The sequence below is a fragment of the Camelus ferus genome, chromosome 4 (assembly GCF_009834535.1).
Source record: "Camelus ferus isolate YT-003-E chromosome 4, BCGSAC_Cfer_1.0, whole genome shotgun sequence".
Taxonomy (NCBI): domain Eukaryota; kingdom Metazoa; phylum Chordata; class Mammalia; order Artiodactyla; family Camelidae; genus Camelus; species Camelus ferus.
The window spans coordinates 15,405,325-15,427,876 of NC_045699.1; the positions used below are offsets into that span (position 1 = coordinate 15,405,325).

At 36.5% G+C, this 22,552-nt stretch overlaps 1 pseudogene; it reads left to right on the plus strand.

Moving 5' to 3' along the window:
• Nucleotides 1-4,868: 4,868 nt before the first annotated feature.
• Nucleotides 4,869-21,479, plus strand: LOC116663353 (annotated as a pseudogene).
• The last annotated feature ends 1,073 nt before the right edge of the window (nt 21,480-22,552 follow it).

Here is a 22,552-nt window from a genome sequence, read left to right on the forward strand (position 1 = left end):
GATGACAGTCTTGAGGAAGGAGTGAAAAGATTATCTCCCAAAGAATCTCTTTCTATCAGGCTGTCATTTGTTTTAGAAGACAATAGAAAGATATTATTAAACACGCAAAAATTCAAAATATATTATCCAAGCACCCTTATTTGAAATGCTGAGGACACATTCATCTGACCAAGAATTAGAAGAGCTCAACCTTGAAGAATCTGGAATACGAGAGCCTACAGTGTGCAATGCTACTGTTTAAACCGACAGTGTTGTCAAAAAAACTACTAAACGTATGTAAACTCAAGTAAAAAAATTCATAAGTAATGAGAAGATAAATAATATAAAAATATTAAAGCAAAATGAAACTTTTAAAAGTTTAGTAGCAACAGTTTTTCAATCATGTACCTAATCTTATGCATCATGAATAAGAACATGAGCTTGAGGCCAAACAAGCCTGGATACTACACTCTCACTATATTAACTGAGGCAAATTATTGATCTTTCTGAGCCTTTGCCTTCTCATCTATTAAATACCCACCTTTTGTGTATTGCTGTGAGGATTAAATAAAAGAACAGACTAAAGCCCTTAAACATAATAGAGACTCTGTAAATAAGAGTCCAACTCCCCTCTCCCCAACTGCATTTACTTTTCCTAGAAAGTAATTTTTCTTAGTCAACTGACCAGAAATCATTTTCATGTCCTTTTTTAAGTCTACATCCATGGTTAATTACCACTTGGCCATTGCACTGTTCTTCCAAGTTCATCCTCAGTTGTCTGTCCTGCCTTCCATCACATCCTTCAAAAATATGAGCTATCTTAGAGGGCATCCTGTGCAGACAAATTGCTATATTAAATTGCCTCACCCTTTTCTCCTCTTATTGATAGCAGGTAGAACCTTTAACACTGATATAGTAGCATCAAGATTGCAACAAAGCATTTGCTGTGAAATGTACATCGTCAGCTAAAGTGATAGTTATTTTCCATGTCATAGATTTTTATTCTTAAAACTCCACTTTTTCTGACTTAAGTGAAGCTACATTTTTCCTAACTTAAATTTATACTTGGGGAAATTCCTCAGAGTGTATATTTGAATTAATTTAAAATTAACAAGAGCTACACATTTAGTTTAAATTTTAAAAATCAAATTATTTCTCTACTTTCAGTAAAAACATTTTTTTAACGTAAATAATGCAGAATTTTAACAAATTTTCACTGATTTGTATAAAGATCAAAAGAATCTGACCCTCACAGCCCTCCATGCTAAATAGGAAGTTTATAAAACTAAATATTCAAGTCACATTTAGGTACTTTAAGTCTCAAATATCTGTCAACTAAATAAATATTTCCACATACCTGAAGTTGTACTTAATTTGGTATATCCATTTTATCCAATTAATTGTAGAAATTGCATCAGTATCATAATTCAATATTTCATCCCGAACAATTAGAGAGCATCCTTCTTATGATTAGTAAGTCAAGAAAGTAAAAAGAAACATGTATCTAATAACATTAAATTCCTCCATGGATCCAAGTTAAACTGCTATTTTTATAACCACAAAAATGATTTTTCACTTATAGAATCTACGCCAAGCCTCTGCTATCATGAACTTCTGAAGAGGATTAGTCTTAATCTTTCAAAGTACTGCTCATACTAGAATAAAGAATCAGTCAGCATTCACACTTCCCAAAAACTCACATAATGACTCACGCCTCTTCTCTCTGAATCCTTTCTTTTTCAGCCACCTGATACACAATAAGGGATAATTCCACAGGACTTGAATATCTTCTGGAAGTAGCTTAGTCAGTTAATTTGAGCAGAAAGTGATCCTTCTCATTTTTTATAGAAAATACACTTCATGGTTTCACACTCTGGCAGTAAATGACCTAATAATGTATTCTATTGAAAAGCAATACAATTGAACAAATGATCCACATGGACATAAAATAGATACTCAAATATTTACTGTTTCCATACGTTTGTTATTAGTGCCTCTTCTTTTCAGTAGTGAAATTTCAGAAGTTTCTTTCTCCGATACTGCTAAGATCATTACTCCTATATGACCTACCTGAATCCAAAGATCCCAGCCACAGTGAATTGTCAAGCAATTTTTCTCTGCTGAGATAATTTATGGGGGAAAAAACAACTGGTTCTTCATGGGTCCACTTTACTGGCAAATGCCTGGGCAACCCCCCACCGTAGTCAGTACCATTCCACAAATATTAAGAAAGAAGAAGCAAAACACTATTTGGTCATCTTAGCATCTTATTAGCCATAAGAACTAATAATAACTACAAATCTTGAATTCAGTAATAAAACCATCACAGAGAGAAATTCCCAGGTGCCAACATTTTGAGAATGTAATATTGGAAAAAAGGAAACACATAAAATAAGTTCAGTAGTTGGGAGTAACTGGTAAAGCGACCTCAGCAAGAAAGAAATGAGTTGAGTCAATTTTAGATGTGTGTTTATACCCAAGAGGCAGAATTTTAAGTAAGCCAAAGTCAGTATAGGATATTGTCAGTGGAGGTTAATATAATATAATCATAACTTAGGGCAAATGCATGGGTTCGCATAATTTTTCTCATCACTTGTTGGATAAAAAACTAAAATAGTGATCTGGATAGAAACTCATATTTCTCCTTTTTATTATTTTTAATCACAGTCTCTTCAGAGACCTCATATAATAACAGAGTTTTCCAAAGCCTTTTCACACATTTCCATGGGGAAATGTAAATATTGGGTTTTTTTCCTAAATGGAATTAATTTTCATCTCTGCTTTGATAGTTTATTAACTAACCATAAGCAATTGATCAGATCATTTCCATGAGAATAAATGGTTATTAACACATATTACAGAGACAGAAAATGTGAGAATAAGCAGTCCAACTTCTGACACATTGGTGGCTCAGGGGAGAGGGAGCATTAATGAAGCATCTAGCCTCAGGTCACTTATCTGCATCACAAGCAAGCTAGTTCATAACTTTAGAAGTTCTTTGCCATCTGGAGATGGTCTGATGACCTGGGTGAGGTGAATTGCTCTGTCCTGTTCCCTGGACACAGGTGTCCAATCAGCCCTGACTGACACTTGGCAGGCTCTCAGGGCAGCCACAAGCTAAATGGACACAGAGAGCAGCAGAGTAGTCTTTTGCACTCCGGCAGTGAGACAGTGACTTCTTCCAGAGCAGGCTGGAGCTCTTTAGTCCCTGAAGAGTTGAATGAAAGAAGAATGACTACAAATTCAACAGAAGGAAATGTAGGGTTCATGTTAAATGGGCACTTAGGCCTCATCACTTTCACCACTTTTAAAGTAATCTCTCTCCATTAGTCAATATAGATCTTCTTGTGAAATTGTATAAAGCTTATTCGCTCTAATTGTGAGCTTAAAGGAATTCCTCAAACAGCGTAATTTGCTCTAGAAAAAGTGGAGTGATAGCCTATGTTTACATGCCTCAACATCTCTAATCCTTATATTTAGACAAAGGTTATTATAAATTCATCATTCTCTTTTCCAAACAACACAACACTCAATACACAACATTCTTTTATTTTGTAACTAAACATATACGGACACATAAATATATTAGAGTTGAGGGGAAAACAGTTCAGGATAAGTATTACCTAAATATAGTATGTTTCCCCTAAAGGTCTAATGCTACTATATAAACAAATAATGAAAGTTAATATGAGTATACGGCTCTTGGACAAATTAAGAGAAAAATATACCACATGACTTTAATGTTTCTTTTTTTTTTAATTTTGTTCAAAAATAATTAGAACAGTTTTTTAATAGCTTTCACCAAGAAAGGTCCAAAGCAATAAAATTAGTTTAACATTTTTCACTGTCCAAAAAGAGTATCTTCCACTGTTTCTTCTTCCTCAGTTTTTTAATAATAGACTATATCACGTATTTCTCCTGAATTTCAGAGGGGCAGCAGGGACTCAGTTTCTCACTTAACACATACAACCAGGCTAGATCCTTTTTTCCAATACCAGTGTTATGAGACGGGATAACAACTGTATTGCAGAGTTTCCAGGATGGGAAGATGTACCAGAAATCACAGTGTGTAAGGTGAATATAATTGGATCCAGAAAACAGCCAATTCATTCATACATTAAGGTACATTGCAAGAGGGTTCTATTTTGTAGATATATATCCACAACAGGAATCCATAATCACAGGTTTTTTTTTTAACAAAGTCTCCACTGTCTACTCAAAAGATGATTTTATAAAATGCCACTAACCATACCCTTGCCCAATCTGGATTCACATGGATTGAATCCCCTATTTAGCTTTACATTTTTCTTCCTGAAATTTATGAGCCCGATTACAAATCACTGCTGAGTGACATTCAGAAGATATTGCAAGGGCGTCTACTCTACCTCTCTTGTCAAATGTGTTTCAGCAGAAGGATTATTGATGGAAGCCTGAGACACAGATGAAGAGGAATTAGAGCTGTGAGGTATAGAATTGCAGAAATTGCGTCTGTACAAGCAGCTGAAAGCAAGATGATATTCTGTTCAAATGTTTCCTATTTCAAAGAACTCTCCAGAGTCCCATTTACTCCTGACAAGTACTAACAGTGCTTACAAGTTTTCCTCAACCTGGAGAATTGCTCAAATTAAGAAAATATTTTTAGTTAAAAAGATGGCTGCATCAGAACTTGAAAGCTGTACAATAAGACCTGAAAAGGATTTTATCAGACAATAAGATCTAGCCCTGGTGCCTTCATCTGCAAAATAAAACTATGAAATAACTGATTCTTGTTTAACACAATCGCATAGGCAAGCCTCATTTTATTGTGCTTTGCTTTATTGAGCTTCATTGCGTTTTTTACAAAGTGAAGGTCTGTGGCAACCCTCTGTCCAGCAAGACTACTGGTGCTGTTTTCCCAACAGCATTTGCTCACTTCATGTCTCTGTGTCACATTTTGGTAATTCTTGCAGTATTTCCATTTTTTTCATTATTATTGTATTTTTTTATGGTGATCTGTGAAGAACAATCTATGATGGTACTATCGTAATTATTTTGAGGTGCCAAGAACCATACTCACATAAACAGCAAACTTAATCGCTAAATGTTGTGTGTGTTCTGACTGCTCCACTGACCGGCTGTTCCCTGTCTTTCTCCCCCTCCTTAGGCCTCTCTATTCCCTGGGACACAACAAAGTTGAAATTAGGCCAACTAATCAGCCTGCAATGGCCTCTAAGTGTTCGAGTGAAAGGAAGAGTCACACATCTCTCACCTTCACTCAAAAGTTAGAAATGACTAGAATTAGTAAGAAAAACAGGACAAAAGCTGATACAGGCCAAAAGCTAGGCCTCTTGCCCCCAGCAGTTAGCCAAGTTATAAATGCAAAGAAGGAGTTCTTAAAAGAAATTAAAAGTGCTACTCCAATGAACACATAAACAATAAGAAAGCAAAACAGCATTATTGCTAATAGGGACATAGTTTTAGTGGTCTGGATAGAAGGTCAAAACAGCCACAACATTCCCTTAAGTCGAAGTCTGATCCAGAGTAAAGCCCTAACTCACTCCAATTCTCTGAAGGCTGAGAGAAGTGAGGACGCTGCAGAAGAAAAGTTTGAAGCCAGCAGAGGTTGGGTCATGCAGTTTAAGGAAAGAAGCTGTCTCCAGAACATCAACATGAGAGGTGAAGCAGCAAGTGCTGATGTAGAAGCTGCAGAGAGTTACCCAGAAGATCCAGCTCAGATCATTAATGAAGGAGGCTACACTTAACAACAGATTTTCAGTCTTCTATCAGAAGAAGCTGCCATCTAGGACTTTCATAGCTAGAGAGGCGAAGTCAATGCCTGGCTTCAAGGCTTGTTGGCTCTCTTGTTAGGGGCTAATGCAGTTCGTGACTTTAAGTTGAAGCCAATGCTCATCTACCGTTTCAAAAATCCCAGACTGTTAAGAATTATGCTAAATCTCCTCTGCCAATGGTCTCTAAATGGAATAGCAAAGCCTGGGTACAGCACATCTGTTTACATGGTTTGCTGAATATTTTCAGCCCACTGTTGAGACCTACTGCTCAGAAAAAAAAAAAAAATCCCTTTCAATATATTACTACACATTGACAAGGCACTTGCTTATCCAAGAGCTCTGATGGAGATGTACGACGAGATTAATGTTTTTACACCTGGTAACACAACGTCCATTCTGCAGCCCATGAAACAAGGAGCAATTTAGACTTTCCAATCTTATCGTTTCAGAAATACATTTCATAAGGCTATCACTGCCATAGATAGTGATTCCTCTGATGGATCTGGACAAAGTCAACTGAAAATCTTCTGGAAAGTACTCATCATTCTACATGCCATTAAGAACATTTCTGATTCATGGGAAGAGGTCAAAATGTCAGCATTAACAGGAGTTTAGAAGAAGTCGATTCCAACCCTCCTGGATGACTTGGAAGGGTTCAGATTTCAGTGGAGGAAGTAACTGCAGGTGTGGTGGAAACAGAGATAGAACTAGAATTACAAGTGGAGCCTGAAGATGTGACTGAATTACTGCATTCTCACGAGGAGTTGCTTCTTACAGATGAATAAAGAAGGTGGTTTCTTAAGATGGAATGTACTCTTGGTAAAGGTGCCCTAAAGATTGTTGAAATGACAAAAAAGATTTAGAATATAACATAAACTTAGTTGATAAAGCAGCAGCAGGGTTTGAGAGGATTGACTTCAATTTTAAAAGACGTTCTAGTGTGGGTATAATGCTACCAAACAGCATGGCGTGCTACAGAGAATTCATTCATGAAAGGGAGAGTCAATAATGTGTCAAACTTCATTGTCATCTTATTTTAAGAAATTGTCACAGCCATTGCAACCTTTAGCAACCATCACCCTGATCAGTCAGCAGCCATCAACATGAAGGCAAGACCCTTCACCAGCAAAAAGAATATGACTTACTAAAGGCTCAGATAATGGGTTAGCATTGTTTAGCCATAAAGCGTATACATTTTTTAGACATATGATGCTATTTCACACTTAATAGATGATGGGTTAGTGTAAACATAATCTTTATGTGTACTGGGACACCAAAAAAAATTCATGTGACTCACTACTGTGTTATTTGCTTCGTTATGGAAATCTGAAACTAAACTCTCAATATTTTGAGGTGTGCCTATACGAGAAAATTAGTCATAAGCCAGAACCAAAATATTACAATAGATTCTTCACAGATGACTCTAAAACATCTTCACTGAGAAAGCACAAAGAGTACAGTTCAGAAGATGTTAACTATAAATGTCTGTCTTCCTGAAACAACTCTCTTCCTCATATTACTACATGTACTTTTTTCCTGAGTATCAATTACAGAATTGCCCCAAGTATGTTTTCCAGATCACCAGCACAAAAGGATGTTAATAAAAATTTCCTGATAAAGGACTCCAGTTTAAAGTGAGGAAATGATAGAACCGTCCTCTAGTAGCTTTTTTCACTGCTGGACTTCTCAGAGTTTTTCATATGCTAGCATAGATTGTGATGATCCATGGCGGGGACATAATAGTCAGCATTTCCAAACTTATTTGATGATGGAAGCCCCCCCTTTTTTCATGGAATGCCTTTGACTACTATTTTAAGGAGTGTGTATAACAATTTTGTAGGCTTGGGGTTGAGATTATTAGCATAGAAAGTCTCTGGCTGTTCTTCCAAAGACCAACATCACTAGTTATTCGCCTTTGTGGGAAATATACAGCAGGATAAAAACATATTGTCTCGGAGACTGCAATTTTATCCCCACCTTCTCACAGCAGCACTCTCCACCCCAGTCAGTCACATTAGCAGGCTCACTGTCAGTCAGGTAATCACAGCATATTCATATAATCACAGATATTCATGCTGGCCACTCTCACCAACATGTTCCCCTGAAAACATCCCCTAGATGTGAAAAGTAACATCCTTTTCAGTTTTTATAATGGCTTCTCTTATTTTTGTTTGCAACATACTATTACTGTGCTGAAAGATTGTTACTTATGTTCCATAAATCTTCCTGCCTTCTATCAGTAGTTACCTTTCATATAATGACCAGAAAACTTTTGCCAAATTCTGTTGTACTAGGAAAAGAAAATTCTCTCACAGATTTTCTTTTTTAAAGGAGTCCAGCTTTGGGTTACTTTTTTGTTGTTGTTCACTTAATAAACAAAAGTGAGAGTGAAATACCAGCGATTTGGTAGAAAGAATTTGTTCCTTCAGGATGTATATGATAGTGCTTTGCTTGGGAAATGGAACCATCACTGAAATGACTGACGCTTTTTGCCACTTTGTACTCAGTTTTGATTTGATGATAGTGCTCCATTTAATGAGCAGTATCTCTTTATGCAAAAGATACTGCTCAGCACTTGACACACATCAGCTCAATTTATCCTCATAATATCCCATAGGGAGGAAGTCTTTATTAGCCTCATCTTATAGATTGGGAAACTGAGTCTCAGAAAAAGTAAGCTTATCACTGAAAGTCCCAGTTGTTAAGTGATGAGCTGATCTTCGAACCAGAATCTGTCTGGTTTTCAAGTCCCTGATCTTTCCAGGATACCAAGTAGACTTTTATGTCATTGTTTATAACAACCCCTTAGTAAAGCCATAATCACATGTTATCATAGCATTTGATAAGAAATGGAAGGATCTTTCCCAGTCCAGCCAGAGGTACCCTTCCTCACATCTACCAAAAAACAGGATTTAAGCTTCTATGAAAACGATTCTGCACTGATGGACAAAGAGAACGAAACAAAAACAGAACAACCCCAGGAAGAACAGAGGTGGACTCTGCATTCAGCTAATTTTAGAGCCAACTGAGGTACACTGCATCTTACTATTTATGGAACTATCTTTCTGCAAGTACGTCCTTATAAAAGCAACGAGGTTTTCATATAAAGACTCTTACCAACAAACTCTGGTTAATAAATCTGGCTGTGAAGTGAAATGCGAGAGAATTATTGTGTGAGAAATGTCCCTCTATCAGCAAATGTGCTGACTAGTCAGGTTGCATGGTATCGGTGTTAATAATTAGGCACAACTGAAAGGTCATCAGAGAGAGAAAAGCAGCTGAGGCCACTATGGCATGAGTTTGTTAAATGACTTTCTCTTTTTAAAAAAACAATGTTATCAAATATCAGATATCTTGGCTATGTGATGCCTTAATCCATTTCTCTGCTTCACTTGCTCTATCATGTCTTTGCCGTGGTATGGACAAAACCTAGGACCCTGAGAATAATTAGACTTAAACACCTGAATGTTGAGGCTCCCTATAAAAAAGACTGAGTACTAATCAGAACAAAAGGAGATGGAAACAGAAACTAACATTTATTAGGTACCTAGTATATGCCAGGAACTCTACAGTTCTTTTGATCGTGTTATAGCATTAATCCTCACAATGTTATAAAATAGGTGTTCTGCAAATGAGAACTACTAATGAAGTGATGCCCATGCTCCCTAGATCTCTCAATCTGTATGAAGTTCAGCCAGGGTTCAATCTGAGATTTGCTGGCTGCAAAGACTGTGCTCACTCCACCACTCATTCTGCATCCCTCGGGTTATTTTCATTGTCCTGAGCACCCTGTAGAATCAGAAGATGCTTTAAAAGCTAGAGGGGACTATAGGGCTTTCCTATGTAATCCCCCAGTTAACACATGAGAAAATTTAGACCCTCAGCAGATTTATCATTTAACCCAGATTGAAAGCTTCTCAGTGCCGGAATGGAAAGTTTAACCCAATCTCTTGATTCATACTTATTTTGTATTTTTACTATTTCCCATTGATTTCCTTGCTGTCTTTTTAAATGATGGCTAAAACCAGGTTTACCGCATTGCAGAAATCCAGGCAATACTGTTCATGGTATAGTATAGCATCCTAGGTCAAAGTCATTCAGCTTCTGGTTTATGCATTTGTTTTAATATAATTGTAGTAAAATATTCATCTTTTATAAGATAGCTAAAGTGAAAATGTGTTTTGTGGAAACAGCAAAGATCATTACTAAATGCGTAAGAACCTATTTAAGGTCAGAGGAATTAGACTAGGATATCCAATGGTCTTTCCTCTGTCTAAACTTGACCCCACCCTGACGCTTAACATACTCCTGGTCATCTTTCAAAATCCTGTTTGTGTATCATTCCTTCCAGGAAGTATTGTTGAGAATCACTTCATCATAGTTCCCCAACCCCCAAATCAATTATTTCATACTCTGGTTACTTCAGCATTGTGTATGTAATTTGATTATTTTACTTGTTGAGCAACATCACAATTTATTTTGTTTGCATGCTTACTCTCATTGTTAAAATGTACACAGTGAGAGTATTTTACTTATCCCTGTATACTCAGACCTAATACAGCATTTGACTGTATAGGTGCTCCATAGATGTGTTTGAAATGAGTTGAATTGAAATTAATTGGCCTGCCTTGAATGGAACTGTACCGAATTTGTTTAAATTTAACTGGCAGTTGTTACCATCTGGTTAATCTGGTTACACCAGGAACATTCCAAGTCTTGCTGAATTAGTAAAACACTTAAAGTTTTTAGAACTATTTTAAAGGGGGGAAAAACACGTGTTGACCTCTATCTGCAATGTCAGGAATGCATGGGTAAAAAGCAGGCTGGGAGGGACCCTGCACAGAGGGTCCTCATTCTGCTACAAGTTGGCTTACTCAGGTAAGAACTGAAGGTTTTCTTCACACTTTGGCCTGACACTCGAGCTGGATTACGATAAGCACTAGACACACAGTGAGGCACAGAAGCAGAAAATTAGACATGCTCACACATCTAAATACAGCACAAGAGGGAAAATCTAAGGCTCCAAAGAAAGCACTGTAAAGAAATTCTTCTCTTTAGTCTCTCACTGGGTAGATAGCCAAACATTCTTGTCAAACATCTTTGTGAAATTATTCTAAAATCAGTTTTAATGAGTTTTAATAGTTTTTGTTTCAAAATATACTTTAAAAATATATTTGATGGATAAAGTCTGCAAGCTGTTCTACTAAACCATAGGCAAGTTTTATAAGTTTGTGATGGTTATGAGGGTCAAACAGCGTGGCAAGAGGTACTCATTCTTCATATATGCAAAGTAAACATCTCATGGAGAGACGCCAGAGTCATATACTGCATGAAGAAATAGAGCATGTGACCAGCCATAGTGAAGTGAAGAGGAACCATGCAGTTAAGACAAAAACAAATTCAGAATCTTGAATGCTTATGGTATAGAGATGGTGATGGAGATGATCTCCTTTATACAGCTATAGGAGAGGAAATGCACTTCTAGAATATTTAAGGCTGGAAAGACGATTTCATGGCCTCCCTTTGCCAGTATTACTGCGAGGCTGATGGAGGATCAACAGTTCTGGTGCAGACAAGCACCTTGTAAATGAGAAAGCCCTGTTCAGAAGGATAATATTCCTTGCAGAAGTTCCAGCACCATGGATCATGTATCATTTAAAATTTATATATCATAGATAGATAGATGAAACTTTATTTTAAATCTGGGATTTGGGTAAGTCAAGGAAATACCTCAGTAAGTGTTGATATAAAACTAGAATAACTAAGTTGTAGTTTATAAAACTTAAGAATTTCTGAGATATATATATATATTTAAGATATTCAGAGCTATATAAATGTGCCTAGACATACTAATCAAAAACATGCTCTTTGAATATAAACTTTAAATGTATTACTGAACAGTCTTAATAAAGAGCTACTGTTTCGCATTCTTTAAATATTTTTTCTATCGCAATCACCTCTGTGTCTTAAATTTGACTTTAAGGGAATCATGCGATTACAGAGATGAGGATGCAAAGTTCCTGATGTAAGTACAAGTTATTTTCAGATTCAAATTTGAGGAGAGAATAAATCTCTTAAATTTTACTCTGCAGTCTCAACATTAAAGTGATATACATGTGACACTTACTCAGTGCTTTTATTTGAGAAATAAAAAGGTAAGCCAGCAAACGGCTCTGACATACCTTACTCCTAAAAAAAAGTGTCTGTCCCTGCAGTATATCTGTTAAGAATAAAAATATGAAATTCCAGTTCATAAGGTTTAATGATTTGATTTTTTGAGGAAAAAAGCAGAATAAAATGTTGTTTGTGATTTTGACTCTCTGAAAACATGCCAACTATAAGGCCAAAACAGGCACAATTTAAAAAATAAACCTTGTTTCATTGGTTTGTAGCAAGGGCTGAGGGAAATGTGACTTGAGATACAGATTTGGGGAGATAGCTGCATAGAGGTGATAGATGAAGGTATGAGTGACAATGAGAACTCCAAGGATGAGATCTGACGGAAATGGCCTTTGATTCTCAGACTAAGGAAGGGTGAGAAGCAATGAACACAGATTCATAATGAAATACTGTAGCCACTAGTTTTCACAATGGCAGGGGGCAGAGAACGAGTTTCATTAGGCAGCTGATTTCCTCTTTATCCCTACTGAGTCAGGATGCAGGGCTGCTTCCCATTCTGATGAGTGTTCTTCCATAGTTTTTCAGAGACATCAGGCTTCTATGCCACAGAAAGTGTGCACCAAACTCAGAGCCACAGAGAAACACTGTGACAATGACCCAGAAGAGAAGGACAATGCCAAACTACCTGCTAGAAGACCAGCGTCTGAGGAAAACCGTACGTCAAGATAATCTTGTTGACTCTAAATCTTTCTTGCCACACGGCTAATATTTAAAATACTCTCTCTTTTTAAATCAGCCAGGCTTTTGAAAACAATGGGCAGACATTTCAACATTTGTAATTTTGTCTTTTTTCACTCATAAGCATCGTCCCTTGAACTTGACCAAGAAAATCATCAGACATATGGAGCTTTTATGTTCTGTTAAAGCACGAGTATCAGTGTATTTCTCTTGATGCTTTACAAATATAAATACACACACACACACACACACACACACACACACGTGCATCAGTCCCTTCTCTCCAGGATCTTTCCCCACTACTAACGAATAGTCAACCAAATATCATTTGACTTTTTCTATGGCTATAAATTTCAGCATTTATTCAATCATTCATTTATCTTTGGTGAGTCATCATAGCTAGGTCCATGAAAAACACAGACAGTACCCCTGCCCTCACAGAAACTCATTCTGGAGTTTATATTCAGAACATACGTTTTTTTCTCCTAATAACAGTAGATTGTGATGAAAAATAAGAATAGAAAACAAAAAAGGAAGGGATGAAAAAGAAGGATAAAAGAAAGCTTATTGGTTTTCTATGTGGGAAGAAAACAACAGGACATTCTTTAAAATCCTGCTGCTTTAGTTTAGCAGCAGCATGTGATTATGTTTCTCTAATTCTTTAATCCTCTAATCATATGTCTGATAATTAAGTAGACATATGTCAACATATCCCTGAGAAATATGGGCAGGTTACACTATAATAGATCACACGGCTCCAAAACAGCACTGCAAACATTAATCTACGCTGTCTTCCAGCAAGTATTTTGACCATCTTCTGTGTTGCAGGCATCCTTCTCATTCTGGAGATTCAGCAGTGAATAGCACCCTGTCATCTTGAAGCATAAGGCTTGGTATTTGAGCTGTAAAGTCAGTCAATGCCCCCTGGCAGAGACTGTCTTTAGGAGACTAGCAGAACCAGTATGACCAGTAGCCTCCCTAAGTGACAGCACTTTCACTCTCTCCCTTTTTTGTCTTATCTCCAGATACGAAAGAAAAAGAATGCTGGAATTGAAAGGTATGTTAGAGTTTTTCCAGATTACCTACTCTAAAGCCTTTTATTGATAGATATGTGAATGAGGACCAGAGGTTTCAATTAACATCCAAAGATTATTCAGCAGATTATGATAATGACAAGACATCAGAAAAATATTCCTTGTCGGGATGTACGTATATGTACATGTATGTGCTGAGGGATATACCAAGACTATGCTGGCTCAAAAAGAATTAGTCCCCGACTTCCTTAAAAATTATTTTCTGCATTTTTCCCAGTAATAAACTTGCTATCTTACTGTTCAGAGGATTTCTCATTTATCACTAAATTCCCTTTGAGCTCTTAGACTTGGCAAACATTGAAAACCCTGCAAAATTTTTTCATCTCTTGATGTCCCTTCCATAAATTAATTAAGATAACTCATTTTCTCCCACATTTCCCATAATCCAGAAAATGAGAATCAAATGTAATTTTTAAAACTCAGTAAAAAACCCTTTGACTTTCTCTTTTACGATTGCCTGGTTTTGATCCTCTGAAAAATACAAGGCAAACGTCCAACACAGACAAGTTAATGTTACATCCTAACTGTATTTAAAATAACTCGATCATATTCATTAATCCAAAGATAGTGAGAAGCTCCCACATTTAGTCTCAAACAACATGAGGTCATCAGCATATGAGGGAATCATGTACTACTGGTCATTAATCTTCATTTCAGAAATTACATTTGAAGATTTAATTCTCTCTTCCTATGTCTAGACAGGCAATGAGGAATAATCTTTTCAGCTTTAATTGCATTTACTCCTATGACTTCATAAAAAGGATAATTCTAGTTGCTATTTGCAAAAGAAAAAAAAGAACATATATAATCCTCATGATCTGGTCACATTATAGTTGTCGGTAACCTCAATAGCTCGGTGTCTGTGGGAGACATAAAAGAAATATGAAACAAAGTTTCCATTCTTAATAAAAATCATAGAATTTATCCAGAAATTGTTGATCATCTGCTGTGATTACAAAGGAGTGCAAAGCGGTTTTCCCTCAAGCAGCTTAGCTTCTATTTAAAGATGGAAGGTGTATTACTTGGGCTGCCATAACAAAATACCACAAATTGGGTGGTTTAAACAGTGGAAGTTTATTTTCTCACAGTTCTGAAGGCTGGATGTCCAAGATCAAGGTGTCAGCAGGTTGTTCTCCTTGAGGTCTCTCTCCTTGCCTTGCAGGTGGCCACCTCCTCACTGTGTCCTCGCAATGTCTTTCTTCTGTGCATGTGCATCCCTGGTGTCTCTCCGTGTATCCAAATGTTCCCTTCTTATGGGGACATCAGTCAACCTGGATTAAGGCCCACCCTAAAGACCTCATTTGAACTTAACTACATTTTCAAAGGCCCTATCGCCAAATACAGTGACCTTCTGAGGTTACTGGCAGTTAGGAGTTCAACAGGTGAGCAACACAAGGCATTGTATACAAGTATAATAAAGTGTAATGTGTTATACGAAGAGAAGACGCTGGCTGGTACATTGGTAAGACGCTGCACCAGGTAACAGAACAACTGGAAAGGAAGGGAAATAACATTTACTGGTTACCCATTATGTGACCTGTGCTAGCTAATTTACATATGTTGTCATGTATAAAGCCCATGGAAATCACAATCCAACCAGGTATGTCCATTTTATGAATGAAGAAACTTAGGCTCAAAGAGAGGAAAAGACTTCCCTAGGTAATGCAGCTAGGAAATGGTGGCGCCATTTGAAGAATTTAGGTTTGTCATCAATGCTTATCTACTTGCCCCAAGAATATATTTCCTCCCTGGTGTTAGTCTTGGTTCTACTACTCACTAGTTTTTCTTGGACACTTCATTTACCAGACCTGGAACTCAACTTTCTAATCAGCAAAATAAGAAGTGTCTTCATCCACTAAGTTTTCATAATTCCTTATTATATTTTTTCCTTATTGTAAAATTATTTAACACATTACACACACTTTGGAAGTTAGGAAAAATAGAAAAAACTAAACGTAAAGTGTCACTCGAATAAAAGCACCATAAATATTTTGGTAAGATTCCTTTCTGATACCGTTCCCCTAAATATAGGAAGGTAGAGTTTCCTTCTTGCCTCACTCATTTTTGAAGAAAAGCAAGTGACCACAACATTATAGGACCCAGATCAGATTAGCAAAATAGAAAGAGAGACAAAGAGAACAATGACATTCTAAGAGCCCCTTTATCTTAGTTATTCAGAAGGTTTCTTTGTCTTGTGGATACTTACCCCTGAGGCAGGACTGAGCTGTGTCAATTTACACACACACACACACACATCACACATCGGCTTTGTCAAAAACCAAAATGAATTGAATTCTAAGGGAGAAGACGGAAAGAGCCTAACCCTGAAGGAATAGCCAAAGGGTAAAGATAAAGCAACATCTAGGGAGGGGGAGAAGAGAACAGCCCAGATGAAAAGACTCCTTGATCTCCATCCAAATGGCCTCATAATGGACCTAAAAATGACTTGAGGCAAAAAGCGAAGAACTGTATTACACTGTTCTCTGGCCACTGTGTATGCACTGGATCATTTAAGACCTTTCAGCAATGGACTGTATGCCCTTCCAAAAATTAAGGGCATGGCAAAGTGATTATATATCTTGGTGACAAGATATATATATACACACATATATATCAAACATAGAAGTGTATGTACAAATTTGTGACCTGCCTCTGCTTTTGTCATTTAGTAACTCCTAAGTGTATTTAATATCATTATATGGTCTTCATAACCTTGATTTTAATGCTTGCATAATGTCCAATTGAATAAGCATACCAACCAGTTTATTTAGTCATTATTCTATTTTTGGACCTTTGATTATTTCCACTTTGTACGCTAGTGTAGTAATGTGCTCAGTGAGGCAGTCTATAATTTTTAAGATAAAGAAAAAAATCCTATAAAAGTTGTTACTAGTTCCATCAATTATCTTAGAAAACACCTTGCTTTGAGGAGGGTAAAATGAATAACAGTTTAGTTTACAACATAAAGCAGTAAGCACCCCAATCTTATCCCAAGATTAAGGCAGATTTTTTTTTAAATACGTAAGTTTCTAGGATTTAAAATACAAGTAATTGGTGGAATTAGGCAGCACTTCTCTCCCACAAAGCCAAGTGCTCTAAAACTTTATGTAAGACCAACAGGCCTTTTAAAAGAAGAAGCTATTCCCTAGGACTTTTAACATTAACAGAATCTACCTAAAGCCAGACCATGGAAAAGTATGGATGTCCCAAGAGAAATTTCTCTACAGAGAAATGTGATATTCTGTACTAGTCAATGGGGCCAACCTCAGGCTCTAGAATGTTGTAAGGGTTGGTTCTGCAGCATTTGGCTGATGCTGGCACAGCCACTACAATGTGTCTTGAGAATAACAGCTGGATGGGTACATGCACTGAATAAGCTGGTCACTAAGAATGGTAACATCTGGGAACCAGTATCTACTTTGATGCAAAGCAGACATATTATAGGAAAAAATGTCTTCTCTCCCTGCACACAAAGAAACAACTGCCAAATCGGCAACAGCTGGGTCCCTTGTTTGCCATGGTGATTACAGCAGTGTTCAAGGCCGTGATTTTGGACTTCACGTTTTCAGAAGGAACTCCGTATCACAGTGATAGCAGTATCAGCCACAGAGAACAAGTCCTTTGAGGAGGTGAGTAGATTTTTTTATAGGTCTTTTTCAGTGAAGTTATAATAACAAATTCTTTGGACTAAATATATATTCCTGGAGACCTTGAACTTAACTAAGGCAGAAGAACTCTGGGAAGAGAAAGCAGCAGAGCAACTCAGGTCCACTGGGTGTGAAAGTTAAAAGGAAATCTGACATTATTTTGTACTCTTAACCTGGTAAAGCAGGACACAGCAGCTTCACTCTCAAAAACTGCAATGCAATGAGCATCTTCCAGAAGAGTTTGCCTAATATTTTTTAAAATTTGCCTGCATGATAAATTCCCAGAAGCTGATAAAAATAACTTACTGTCATTTCAAAATGTCAATAAAAAATGTAAACCCAAATAAGTTGTAAAGATGGTACATGCCAAGGTTCAAAGAAAGAAAACCCCTGTGAGTTAAAGAATTAGAAGAAGCATGTCTTCACAGCAAATGGGGACCCTGAATATAGGTAACAAGGGAGGATTTAGAGCTCAGTGAATGGAAATGGTGAAAATGTCCCGTCTCACTAGAACATTCATTCACTCATACAAGTAATTAGCACTATTATATGCCAGCAATTGTTCAAGGTACTGGGGGTACAAAGAATCATGCTGATTTCAATTAATTAAAAAGTTGGCCAACAAAGAGAACTTCAATTAATTAGTGTGTTCACTGGCCTTTCCTCTTGAAGGAAAAGAGCTAATCTTATTTATACATGGAATTTCAAGGGGCTTAACTCAAACCAGAGTTCATTCATTCATTTGTTCGTTCATCTAATCATTCAACATTTACCTAGCACCCTCAAGGGCCAGGCATTCTGCCAAGCTCTGGAGACCAAGAGAGAAGTGACAAAGTTCCTTTCTTCATCATTTGGAGACACACATACTGTTTATGTAAATGTATAAATACTCATTTAATATATTCCAGAGTAGGTTCATAAATTCACAAGTTTATACAGATTATGACATGCTAAAATTCCTTTCCCTTTTATCCAAGAAATGAATAGTTCTTTTATAGTTTAAACTTCATAAAAGTTGTTAGATTTACATTCTTTTTTTTTCCCCTTAAGATCCAGCCTTCATTTAAATACAATGTTAGCTCAAAAGCTGATCAATATGAATAAACTGCCTGAAGGCAGCTTTGAGAAGGACTTGCTGTCAACTTATATTAGTTGACCCTGAAGGATAAGACCAACACATTGACTTTTCTCATTTTAGTATCCAGATGGTTAGATATGTTTTGTATTGTTTAATGTGGTTATCTAAAGCATTAAGAAAATCTAAAATCAAAAGAATAGCTAAACAGATTAAGTAGCTTCAAATTACCAGTTGACTTCTTCCTCTAGAAATTGTGAAAGCAAACACCCATTTATATTTTGAAAAAGACCATTTCTTTACCCCCACACTTAGGCACAAACCCTAGAGAGGATTTAGTATCTGCGTCTTATCACTGCCAGGCTATGTTGGCCTAAAAGAAAATATGACAGTGGTTCAGAGGAGATGAAACCATCACATCAAGCCAAAGGACCTCTTTATAATACTGCTATTTATTGAGTTGTTCAGAATGTTCCACCCAGTATTTCTCAGGCAGCCTAACTTCACAGAATGTTTGCTTACTCAAACCCAACACAATCATAGGAAAATTGGGCAAAACCTCCACTTATTTTTCTCCTTTCTGGTAGCCCTAAAGCAAACACTAATCTCTTTATAAGCTTTCTTCTGTCTCTGGATCCCCTATTTCAAAAAAAAACAAAGGTTTACCTAGAATTCTCTCCAAGTAAGATTTACCCAGCATGTATGCTTTAATAATGCCTCAGGTCAGGGATCAAATTTTCTTTATTTCAATTACCCTCACTGTGCCTGACACACGGCAAGTGCTCAATGACTATTCGTTGAATTGATTTATATAGTTAAAAAATATCTGTATTGGTAATTGAATATTCCCAGCATATGCAGATTTTTAAATCACATCTAGGGAGACATCTGATCTAAAGTAATTGATTCCTGAAGGTCACCTAAACTGACTCAGATCTTAATGCAAGTTGTTTCATGTTTAAAATATGTTTTTGAGCACCTTTTAAATAATCTATAAGTGTCAGGAATAAAAAAGTTCTAGAATTGTTTGTGATGTATCTTTTACTCTAATAAGCCACCAATCTAAGAAAATGCATCTATCCATTTTATTTTCCTCCCTTCTGAAAGAGTTGACCAATACTATAATCCTTACTATTCATGTTAGTTGAGGAATGAAAGGTCATTTAGCCAAGAATTTGCTGAGATAAACATAACTCAGTACAAGATCAAAACGATAGAGGACTCCTGAGGTACAAGGTGCTTTTCAATAATGAGCCCAAATCCACCCCCACATCACTCTGAGGGAGTATTACAAACATTAGGGATTCACCACAAGCATAATGTTTAAGGGGTTGCTCCCAGGTTCTGGAGAATGGCACATCCATTATTCTCTAAAAAATGTTTCACTGCTATGATCAGAATGAATTAAGACATAAACCCGCTGGAAGAAATACAGTTATTCACTTCTTCTCTACCAGTGTTGGGAATGAACATCACTGTTACTTTTACTGGAAATTTTGTTGCATGTTAATTTACCTGTATTGCATTAGAGCAACAAGCATTCTGGAAGGCCAGCAGAGAAGCGGAATGGCCTTGCCTATTTCTTACAGGCTTCTGTCACTCTGCTTGAGAAGATTGCTAACTCAGTGTTTCAAATATATTATTCAGCATAGTAGAGCTATAAGTAGTTGGGAAAAACACATGTTTATAAGTTTATTATAAACAGGTCCATGACTTGTATATTCTGTTTCATAACAGCATCTTTGAGTCTAAAGTAGTGATGCACTCAAGGGTACAACTAGAAGAAAGTGACTTATCAACATACGAATTTAGATACTGAAAGGGAAGTAAAAACATATAGTAGGAAAGACCTATCCTGCTGTCTAATCGTCTCATATTTTACACACTGTTTCCGTGGATTTGAAAAAGTTTCCAATAGTTTAAGAGTGAATAATCTCAACTCTGAGACACAGTGTGATTTAAACTGTGTAAAAACTTTAGGAAGGTCACCAACAGAATTTATTTAGGGGTACCTTCCAATCCTTCCCACCCCAGTACACACAGATGTTCAAAAAACAGATTTACCTACACGCCTACTACTTTAGAACATTAGCTCAGGAATTCACAAGCCCAAATTGGTACAGCGCAGGATCCAAGCCCAGGTGACTGTCTCCTTTCAGAATGCATCTAATTTCAATGTGAGTGTAAATTAATTATCTTCCCCCTCCAATTGACACAGGCCAATTTGTACTGAGAGGTAAGGGTAGCAAGGCAGAAAGGGTGATCAATAGCCTGTTATACAGGCCACAGGAAATCTGGTCCCCAGGGGTTCAGAAAGCCAAAGAGGGCAAGAAGTTAATGGGGGCAAGATAGCAAATCTACACTATAATTTAATTTGCAAGTTGAAAAACTGTGACTATTTTGCCAAGAAGTCTTTTTATCCCATTTTCTCCAATAACAGAAATCTGTGATTATCAGTCTTTTATCCAATTTGAATTCAACACACATAAAGAACAGAGAACAAAAACCCAAGGGGGTTTTACTTTAATTTGACAAATATTTTAGTGACTGTAATAAAATAAATTATTGCTCCAGAAATGTACTGGCTTTGCATGATAAGAATCTCAGTATCATTTTACTTAAAAATGATCATATCATAGCCACATCTAGATATTAGATCAACCTGGACTCAACCGAGTTTCATTCAAATATTTGGAGTATAACCACATTTACTGGTCACTATTTTTACTGCCAAGGGTACACAGATACAAGATAAAAGATATTGTCTAAGCCCTCAATGAACTAACAGTTCAGAGGGGAAGACAAGTTAAAAAGATTATAAACATGTACTATGTGGATCTCAAAATTTGGAATACTTATTTATTTTACTGTAAGAATTACATGAGATAATCCATATAAATTATTTATCAAAATTCCTGGCATATAGTAATTTAAATAAATATTAGTATCAGAAGATGATGTCAACTATAGTGATGATGATGATGATGATGATGATGATGACGATGATGATATTATGATGCCACCATTCCAAGAATCTACAGGCATATCGAGGACATAGACTGGAAATTAGGAAAGGATTTTTAAGATGAAAGCTTTCCTGTTAGAGATATAAATCTGAGCTAAAATGTTAAAGATGAGTAATAAATATAATTCCAAATTAAAGAATTACGGGGAGACAGAAACATCTTACACGGATAAAATAGAAGCTCAATGCTTCACCCTCTACTCTGAGCAGTTTAGGATGCCTTCTGAGTCCTGGAGCAGCCCTGACCCAGACATCCAATACCTGAATCCTCTCTGACGTGATATCCAGGGAAGCCCCCAGACACCTTGAGGGACTCATGTCTCTGGATACAGGATCCAATTTACATGTGTCTTTAGATTTCCATCTTCTTATATTTTGGTGAGAACCTCTTGCATGATCAATTTAATAACATCAAATTTACCAATATTATGCTTTGTTTGGCCTTTCCAATTCATAGGAAATCTATTTGTCCTTGTTTGAAAATATAAATCTATCTTTTCCTATTTAAGTAAATGTCATTATATGTCTTCATGTCACACCTGCAGTGCATATTGCTGTGTTCTACTTTCTCAGAACATATATACTTCAGTATATTGCTAAGTAAAGTTATATTAGTTTACTCTGCCATCTTTTATCCTTTGTGTATGCCTAGGACATACTAGATAATTGTCTTCCACATATTTCTAAAAGGTGTTACATACAATGGGAGAAACATGGTATTTTCCCCCATACACTTTGACCTAACAATTCCACTTTCAGGATCTATCCTACAGAAATATACATGCACACAAAGATATAGTTTAGACAGATAGAAGGGAAGAAGGGAGGAAGGAAGGAGAGAGAGAGAGCAGGATGCTAGGGGAATAAGGAGACTATGGATACAGATGTTTGTTGCAGCATTTTTATAATGTATAAAAATTATAAATAGCCTAAATATAGTAACAGTTAAATAAATTGTGGTACACTCATACTAGAATGATAGGTAGATCTTAAAATGAATAGGGTAGACTGAAGTGCAGTATCATAAAAGAGTCTATAAGGCATATTAAGTGATGCAAGTTATATAACAATGAAGCTAACCACACACACACACACACACACACACA